The 10,083-nt window shown below is 40.1% G+C and overlaps 1 long non-coding RNA gene across 1 annotated transcript; it reads left to right on the top strand.

Moving 5' to 3' along the window:
• The first annotated feature begins 213 nt into the window (after nt 1–213).
• LOC135291151 (uncharacterized) lies at nt 214–6,800 on the top strand. Its single transcript, XR_010354021.1, has 3 exons — nt 214–247; nt 2,994–3,162; nt 3,252–6,800. It is a non-coding gene; the product is annotated as an uncharacterized LOC135291151 (long non-coding RNA).
• The last annotated feature ends 3,283 nt before the right edge of the window (nt 6,801–10,083 follow it).

The raw sequence follows: 10,083 nt of genomic DNA, 5'->3' as shown, positions 1-10,083 counted from the left end.
AAAGAGCACAGGCAATTAGATATTAAGCGTAGCAAAGAGCAAAGGCATGTTGTCAAAGGCATTATTTTACAATCTGTAAGAATAACTTGCTTTTAAGTGGATCATTTTTAACTTTGAAATCATGCTTGACCAAGCTGATTACCTTCTGTTGGTATGGCTGTCAGGGTAGATGAGGACAGGGCAGTGGATGCTGTCAACCTTGACTTCAGTAAGGCTTTTGACCCTGTCTCCCATAACAAACTCCCAGGTAAGCTCAGCAAGCGTGGGTGTCCTGGGTCAACTATATGATGCTTTTATTGCCAATCGTCTTGTTCTGTTTATGCTGAATAATAAGTTTTTCACCTTTAAGACTTGTTGCAGTGAGTTAAGAGGGGAGGGAAGAATCGTGCAGTTTGTTTTCAGACACTGCACTCATTCCTCCACATTCCTGTTCCTGGACTGTGTTGTCTGTGGATGGACAGACAGCGGGACAGAGCTCTCCTTTCCTTTTAGTTAATTTTAGCTAGCTGAGGCAGAGAAGTTCCCTGGACTGCTGTTTTTCTTTTTCTTGGACCTGTTCAAGCCTGCTCTGGCCTGAACACCAGCAGGGCACCGGCAGCTCCACCTGTGGCCGCCGGGCCGGGCCTGGGCCGCGGCGTCTCCAGCGCCAGAGGGACTGACCAGAGACTGAGTGAGCCGAGCTGCAGCCCAAGGAGGGGACTGTTCTGAGCTTGTCATCTCTTTTGGAGCAGCAAGAGGTTTTATTGTTTAATATTGTTTGGGTTTTATTGTTTAATAAACAGTTTTTTCCACTTTTCTCCAAAGAAGTCTTTCGCCCTGAACCAGCTGGGGGAGGGGCCAATTGAATCTGCTTTTCTAGAGGAACACCTTTGGGGGTTCTCTTCCAAATTTGCCCTAAACCAGGACAGTGGGTTAGATGAACGGACAATGAGGTGGATCGGGCGGAACAGTAGAGCTCACAGGCCGGTTGTGGAGGCCGGTTGGAGACACACAGCAGTGTTCCCCAGGGATCAGTGCTGGGTACAGTCTTTTTCAGCTCATTTATCAATGACCTGGATGAAGGGACAGAATTGCCCTCAGCAAATTGCATATGACACAAAACTGGGACAAATTGCAGATACCCCAGAGAGCTGTGCTGCCATTCAGAGAGAGCTGGACTGGACGGAGAGCTGTGCAAAGAGGCACCTAATGAATTTTGACAAAGGCAAGTGCAGGGTCCTGCACTTGGGGAAAAATAACCTACACATCAACACTGCTGATCTGCTGTGAAGGAGGTCTACAGAGAAGAACCTGAGGCTCCTGGTGGACAAGCTGTCCACGTGCCAGCAGAGTGGCCTTATGACCAAGAAGGCCAATGGTGTCCTGGGGGTCATTAGGAGTAGCATTGCCTGACATTGAGGGAGGAGATCCTGCCCCTCTACTCAGCACTTTGCACTTTACACTGAGCCTTCACCTGAAATACTCTGCCCAGTTCTGGGCTGTCTAATTCAAGAAAGACAAGAAACTGGTGGAGGAAACTTCAGTGGAGAGCTACAAAGACTATTGCGGCACTGGAGCATCATGTCTTATGAGGAAAGGCTGAAGGAGCTGGGCCAGTGTAACATTGAGAAGAGGTGACTGAACAGGGACTTTATCAATGTGTACAACTATCTTTAGGACAGTCTGGTCCCATCCTTTTGACATTTCAAGAGGATGGGACCAGACTGTATTCAGTGGTGTCCAGTGACAGGAAAAGGGACAAGGACACAAACTGAAATACTGGAAATTTCATCTAAATATCAGGAAAGACTTCTGGTTTTTTTTTTAAGGTGATCAAGCACTGGAACAAGCTATCCATATATGTTGTGGAGTCTCTTTGCCTGTGACATATTCATAACCCACTTAGATATGATCTAGTGCAGTCTGCTCTAGGTGGACCTGCTTTACAGAGCACATTATTCTAGATGTTTCCAGAGGACCTTTCCAACCCCAGTATTCTGTGATTCTTGACAGATCTTTTCAGAACACTCAAATTTTCAACTAATGCATGTTTCTGACAGATTCAGTGGAAGTTTATCAAATGTGAACCAGGTTCTGTATTTCACGGGAGGTTTATTGAGATGAAAAGGTAATTAGATTACTTGGTCTCATTGCTGTAATTCTCTCCATTCTGTAAGTACCATGTTGTCAATCCTAACATTAAGTAGTCAGTAAGAAATAGCACTTATAAATGTTAAGTGACACAATGTACTGATGAAGAAATATTTTGTCTGTTGCTGCTACAAAGTGCAGCAGAAAGAAGAAAATGTACCTTCAAGAAGAAGATTGGATTGCAGGGTACTGCAGAAGATGATTAGCTCTTCACCAGTTATTGTTGATAAAGTATTACTCTGTGTAAAAATTAACATGAATGCTTAAACCAGATAATTCTAAAAGTTGAGGATACAAACAGGGCTTCTTCAATAGATCACAAGCTGTCCTAAGCTATTTTTCATGTCTCACATGACCTATCAGGTATTTATAGTGTGATATAAATTCAGTTCTGCTGTCCAAAATCTGCTTCTGTCAGCATAGTGACACCTCCAGTACAGTTATATCAATCAGGAACAGTAACTTTAGAGCATAAGGATAAAATCTGAAATGCCAACATATAAAATGCAATATGTATGATTAATATTACTAATAAGAAATTATTCTATAAATATATTTGTAGAAGAAGAAGAACTGGAAATACTTAAATATGTTAATCAATAAAGAAATACCATATGAGCACACACATCTTGGTCTTTGATTACCATAGCTTAATGCTCAAAATAGTCTTCTGCAGAAGTCTACTCACAAAAATTCTCAACAATTTAAAAATAAATCTTTTTACCTTCCTTCTCCACTGATTTGTTGGACTGCCTCTTTTCAGTTTGAAGACCCAAGAAACATGCCTGCTACACAAACCCAAAAATGTTTTTCTGTTCAAAATCAAATCAAAACATCTAATCAAAGAATTGTTGTTTTCCCAGATATGAAGATGTGATGTTTACAGAGGAAAAAAAAAAGAATACTATTACAGAAGCGTTGATTAGAATAGTTCTGCCTTCTTCCCTTTCTAATGCAATTCTTTGTGTGTGCTAGCAAGACCTCTACTAGATTTTTTACTGCCTACACAGTTCTTCTGCTGAAGACAGGGAGGTAAGTGGATATTGTCTATTCCAATCTTGAGCAAGGCTCCTGACACTGTCTCTCTATGTTTAACCACTCGTATCTCTTTTTACAATCAGATGATCTGCCTAGTGGATGAGGGAAAGGCTGTGGATATAACCAACTGGACTACAGCAAAGACTTTGACACAGTCTCTCACAGTATTTTCCTGGCAAAGAAGGCAACCCACAGCTTGGGCAGGTGCACTCTTTACCAGGTTAAGAACTGTCTGGCTGGGCAGGCCCAGAGAATGGTCATTAAAGAAATTACATCTGGCTGTTGGCTGGCCACAAATGGTGTTCCCTAAGGCTCAATACTGGCTGGGGTCAGTCCTGTTTAGCATCTTTATTGATGATCTGGACAAGAGAATCCCACTCAGCAAGTTCACAGATGACACTAAATTGGGGCAGAGTGCTGATTTGCTGGAGGGTAAGAAGGCTCTACAGAGGGATCTGGACAGCTGAATAGGTAGCCAAAAGCAGAAGGTTCAATATAGCAATGTGCTGGGTCCTGCCAGTGACAGTGGCTTTTTGGGTGACAACAACCCCAGGAAGTGCTTGGAGCAGAATGGCCAGAAAGCTGCCTGGCAGAAAAGGACTGGGGAGTGTTAGTTCACAGCTATCTAAACATGAGCCAAAGCATGCCCAGGTGGCCATAAAGGCCAATGGCACTGTGGCTTCCATGAGCAATAGTGCAGCCAGAAGAAGTACAGAAGTGATTGTTGCTCTGTATTCAGCACTGGTGAGGCTATCTCTCCAGTGATAGTACAGTTTTGGATCCCTAAAAAGACATTGAAGTGCTGGAGTATCTCCAGAGAAGGGCAGAAGAGTTGCTGAGGGAGCTGGGATTGTTTAGCCTGGAGAAAAAGAATTTCAGAGGAGACCTTATCACCCTCTAAAACTGCCTAAAAGGAGGTTGTAGCAGGTCAGGGGTCAGCCTCTCCTCCCAAGTAAACAGTGACAGGAAAAGAGGAAATGGCTGAACCAGGGGAGGTCTAGGTTCAACATCAAGAAGGTTTCTTCACTGAAAGAGTGATTAAGTATTGAAACAGGCTGCCTAAGGAGGTGGTGGTGTCACCATTCCTGGAAATGTTCACGAAATTATTAGACACAGCACTCAGTGCTATGATTTAGGTAAAATGGTGCCATTCAGTCACAGGTTGGATACAATGATTTTGAGGGTCTTTTACCACCTATGATTATGCAATTCTCACAACACTCTCATGGGTAAACCCAGGAAATGTGGGTTAGACAATGCGGGGATTTGAGAATTGGTTTAACGGCAGATCCCACGAGGTAATAATCAGTGGCCCAGGGTCTAACTGGAGGCCTTTCACCGGTGGAGTCTCAAAAGGTTCAACACTGGGTCCAGCAAGGTTTAATTTATTTTAAAATTACACTTCATGATTCTTTCTCACAAAGAAAAACATTAGTGGTACAACTTATTTTACCTAAGTTTTTTTTCCTGGAAAAAATTAGGCCAAAATTTTGAACTATTTGTAAATAATTAGAAGACAACATATAATGCATAGTAAAAACTTAGAATTACTTAAAAACCAACATGGTGGATTAAAACTGAATTAACAGACTGTCAGCCCTTTTAGACTAAATAGAAACAGTGGATGTTGCATGTCATAGAATGGAATCATAGAATCACAGAATCAATCACAGAATCACAGAACCATAGAATCATAGAATCATAGAATCACAGAATGGTTTCAGCTGAGTAATTAAAGATCATTTAGTTTCTTTGGATAGGGACATCTTCCACTAGACCAGGTTGCTCAGTGTCCCACCCAGCCTGGCTTAAACACATCCAAGGATGGGGTATTCACTACTTCTCTGGGCAACCTGTTCCAGTACCTCACCACTGTACAATTTTTTACAAATATAAAATTTAAGCTACTCTCATTTTAAACCCATTCCCCTTTGTCCTGTCACTACATGCTCTTATAAAAAGCCTCTGTCCACCTTTCTTGTAGGTTCACAAGGTTCTGGAAGGTCACAATTAGGTCACCTCAAAGCCTTCTCTTTTCCAGGATGAACAATCCTAGTTTTCTTAACCTTTTCTCAGAGGAGAGGTGTTCCATCTCTCTAATAATTTTGGTGCCTCCTCTGGACTCTCACCAATTCCCTGTGCTGTGACCCCAGAGCTGATGCAGCCTTGAAGGTGGGCTCTCAGCAGAGCAGAGCAGAGGGACAGAATCCCCCCCTGGCCCTGCTGCCCACCCTGCTTTGAATGCAGCCCAGGATATATTTAGCTTTCTGGGCTGTGAGTGCTCATGGCCACCCTCTCATCCACCTCACCCCCATGTCCTTCTCATATCTGTTCATCCCCCAGCCTGTTTTGGTACTGGAACTTGCCCTGACCTAGATGCAACTTGGTCTTGGTAAACCCCATTAGATTCCGAGGGGCCCACTTCTTGAGCTTGTCCAGGTCTCTCTGGGTTGCACTGCATCCTTCAGGTATTTCAGCTGCACCACTCAACTTGGTGTCTTTATTGTTTGCTAGTCATTCTGACACCATGTTATAAGAAAGAAAAATATGATCTTCATGTAACAACTGTAAAATATATTGAAAAGGATAACACAGGTGAATCATATTAGATGGAAAAGCTCTGATGAAGAATTCCCATTGTAACAGTTTTTAAGCATGGTATTCAAACTTCACATTTCACAAATTAGTTTAGAAAATTGAATTGGGTTTTGGGGAACAAGTTTCCCTATGCCTTCTTTCTTGAGAAAGGTTAAGTTATCTCTGTCTTAATATTACCTTCTTAACTAGTGTGAAGTACAACTAGCAATTACAATTATTATCAATTACATCATCTTAGAGAGCTTTTTAATCAGATTATTTTAACAGGCTGTTTTCTCAAATGTCTTTGTGAACTCTACTTCTGAGATACTCTTTTAAAACTTAAGTTTCTATATATACAACATTAATTTTGCTTGGTGTGGTCATGTTAACTACTATTTCTGTCCTTCCTTAATATATCAGAAGCAATCTGTGTATTATGACCTGTCAAGCTCAACATACAAAACTTGTATTTTCCAACTTGAATAATAAAAAAAAGATCCCACAAAAAGTGTTCAGATCCCTTTCTACAGGGATATGGTTTCTGTATTCAGATAAAACAAATATTTAGCTAAAACACCCGTATGACTGGGTTCTGTTGACACTCAAAATATGTAAATTCCTGAATTAGGCTGATGGGTCCTTTTCATAATTCTATAGAGGCAAGGGTTGTTGTCATATTTTCATGGGAGATATATTTTCTTCTCTCTAACACTTCACGACATACACCTCTACCTACTACCCTACAAGTACACTTCTCAAAGGTGAAAGTTTTTAGGATTAGATCCTACCTCTGTTAAATCCACATGCGAAAAAGCACAGTGACATGGTGAAACCTGAGATCTGCCAGTATTATTAGACTTTATATTTTGGAAAGCAAATTAATCAACTAATCTATTTTTACATTGGACAAACCCTCACTTAATTTTGTGATTATGTCAAAGGCTTTGCAAGTCAAAGGACTCTTGTGTAACATCTGTACTATTGGGAAATCTGTCTTCTAATTGTGGCAGATAAACTAAAATATAAACACAATACTTAACATTTTTGCAGACTTCCTGGGAGCACTTGCTGCTTTAATAAAAAAATAATTAAAAAAAAAAAACAAAAAACAAACAAACAAAAAAAAACAGACAAAGAGAAATAAAATGACCTTGCCTATTTGAATTAGTGAAGGTTGGTGTGTTCAAACATTAAATCAATGGCTGGCATCAACCCTACTCAGCTGTAGCAAGATCTGTAGTGGTCCACTCATAATTTGAGTTGTAAAATATTTGTCTTTTACAGCATCCAACACCACTTCTATTCTCCTCAGTACCCACTGTGCTAACACCTGTCTCAGCTAGGACTTCTGTTTGAAGGTGGTTTAATGATTTGGCAGTTGTGCTGCACAGATACATGCTGCAAACAATAGATTCTTGCAAGACCTCAGGGCTCTTACTCTCCCCATCAGAGTAATGACTGCAAAAAATACATTGCACTTTACTTTTTAAACTGCTACTGGGTAAAACTGCATGTACACATTTTAGTGAAACTGACTGTGAGTTTTTATTTGTTTGTTTGTTTCCTTGCTTATTTTAGAAACAGATTTCAGATAATACATGCTAGATGTTAAAAGAAGTATACTTAAGTCCATATATAATAAAGAAATAACATTTCAATCTTAAATGCTTTTTCATTCAGTTTAAATTAAGTCATATTTATAATATGTCTCCAAACATGTAATTTAATATTCAGATTTTACAGTATGGATTTCCTTCACTGAACTCACAGATGTGTAAGAATAGCATTAATTCCAATTTCTCCTATGTTTTTGTACAGGATCATATCTAGAAGCAAAGAATTTGCTTTGGTTTTTTTGGTGGGGCTTTTTAACTGTTTGTTTGGGGGTGTTGGGTTGTTTGTTCTTTGGGGTTTTTGTTTGGGCTTTGTTTTTCTGGTTGGTTGGTTGGTTGGTTGGTTTTCAGTTTGGTGGGGTTTTGGGGTTTTTTTATGGGGGGTTCGGGGGCGGGGGTGGGGGGGGGTGAGGAGGGGAATGGAGGGGGGTGGTATTTATTTATTTCCAGAAAAAGATGGAAAAGCAAGTTGCCTACTGGAATGGAAACAGATGCAAATAACTAATGTGACCTATGGGGAAATGGGAAGGTAAAATAGCAGACAGCATACATGTTATAAGGGGATGAAAATGGAGGAAGGAGAGGAAGGAGGGGTGTGGAGGGGTGTGGACAGTTGCAGACACAATTATGACAATATAGAAAAATATTGTCATATTCAGAAAATTAGGTTCTTACTTCCTGAACGGAATGTGGTCAGCATGCCCAATTTTCCACACATGCTAAGGGGGCCTAAATGGAGGCTGGAATGGACATATTATGGCCAGCCTCTGTTAAAATCCTTGCAAGAGGAGGAACATGGTGGTACCTGATAAGGTACCTTGTAACTGATAAGCCACATAGCAGCTGTCAACAGAGAGAGAAAAAAAGATTTCTTGCAGTTGAATCAGCAGCCATGCCAAGACCACAGATGCTCACCTCCATGCCGAAAAGTTAGCCAGTGTAATACTGACATTACCAATCTCCAAGGTACAACTACCCCCCACTGAACATGATGTATTACTAGAATCATTCAAGCTCCACATAAACATAAAAATGAATATAAAATTAAGTTAAAAATTGGAGGAATGTAGACAAGACTCCATGGTAACTTCTGGGATCAGTTAACAGGCTGAACCTGTCTCCTCCCTGACAGTGACAATTAATGGGTAAGAACCACCCATCCAGGGTCAACAAACATTTTGAGATAGATTTTGTTAGGGATAAGCCCTAGTAAGTATATTACTTTGATCACATTTTTGTAACCAGGTACTATGACCAGCAATCTTCAAACTTTCACCAGTTATAATTTTCTGTTATATAAATAAAGAGTGTTATTCCGTAAACTTGTTACATGTGAGTCCTTCAAGGACACTAAAAGTTGCTGGGAGTTGGCAATAGTTGGTTGTTGCGGTCCAGAAAGTGGATTCTCTCATGCTGTTAGCGTGTGTGAGATTTTTCCTGAGGCACTGAAAATTAAAAGTGCAGAAATGGAAGTGGTTTTTTCTGTTTGCATGTGGCCCTGAAATTGCTAGTCAAACTGCCCTCAAATCCAGCAGATTGTTCAGTGAAGGGTCCTCATAATGGAGCACTGATAGGATGGTCAGGCACAAAGGTCTCAGCTACCCTGGGGCACTGGTAGACTAATCAGACACAAAGGATTGGGGAAAATCTCTCTTTTCATGTGATAGACAATTAATGTATTCAGCAGGCTTGCCATGGATAGATTTCTGCATAAACATAGATGTGGCGCTTCCAAGCTTGGAAGGAGTGGGCTTAAAAGTTTTGGAAGGATGAAGAGAAAGTGGTGGAATGCATTGAAAAACATTAGGCTGAGCAAAACTCTAAGAGGGTGTGTGGCACACATTTTCTTTGTAGGTATTTGTCACAGCCTGTTGAACCCACAAAAAAAGATACATACACAGATAAACCTGTATGTCTGCTTACTAGCTGCTTTGTATCAAGAAGTTTGAAATTATTTCTTGAGTACTGAAACCTCTCTAATTTTTTTTCAGCCTTCTATTACTATTTTCATTTTTGTCCTTGCAATGTTTCTATTTATGTAACTATCATTTGAGTCTCTATGCACATGTATATTAACTTCAGAAGTTCAATTTTGTCTTCAAGGTCTTGCAACACGTGATCTTTATATCAATTTCAGCTTCTTCCTTGCAATTCATGGACTGTATTGCTGTCTATTCCTCTCTTCTCTGTTCTGTTTCTTCTATTAAACTGCTTGCCACATTTGAATGTTTCCACTCTGTAAACCAGGAACAATCAACGGTTTGCTTCAACAATCACTCTAACTGTTATCTTTGCAGTCTATTAAGGTGTCAATTTAGTCTCCATAGTGATTGCATCAAAGATACAGAACCATACATGTGTGCCCACATATTTCTTTCTGATTTAAGAATCACACTGAGGAAGTGTATGTGTTTGAGGATGACAGACACACTCAAAATGCCTGATACACACTGGAAAGTAGAGCAGTAAACTTCTCTGTCAAAGAAAATCAAACAACAATCATGTCTTATGCTCCTTTTCTGTATTCTCTACCTCAATAAATGTAAAGAAAAAAAAAAAGGATCCAAAGGAAATAAAGAGTGAGTTATTTAGTATTTCTCATGCCTATTCATTTATTCTTCCAAAAAACTTCCCACTTTTTTTTTAAATAGTGGTTTTTTCCCTCAAAATGAAAATGTTAAAGACAGTTTCACCTCCTCCATCCCCTCATTTAATAATGAAA

The sequence above is a fragment of the Passer domesticus genome, chromosome Z, assembly GCF_036417665.1.
Source record: "Passer domesticus isolate bPasDom1 chromosome Z, bPasDom1.hap1, whole genome shotgun sequence".
Taxonomy (NCBI): domain Eukaryota; kingdom Metazoa; phylum Chordata; class Aves; order Passeriformes; family Passeridae; genus Passer; species Passer domesticus.
The sequence above is the reverse complement of the archived record's forward strand: the minus strand, read 5'-3'. Positions and strand labels throughout refer to the sequence as shown.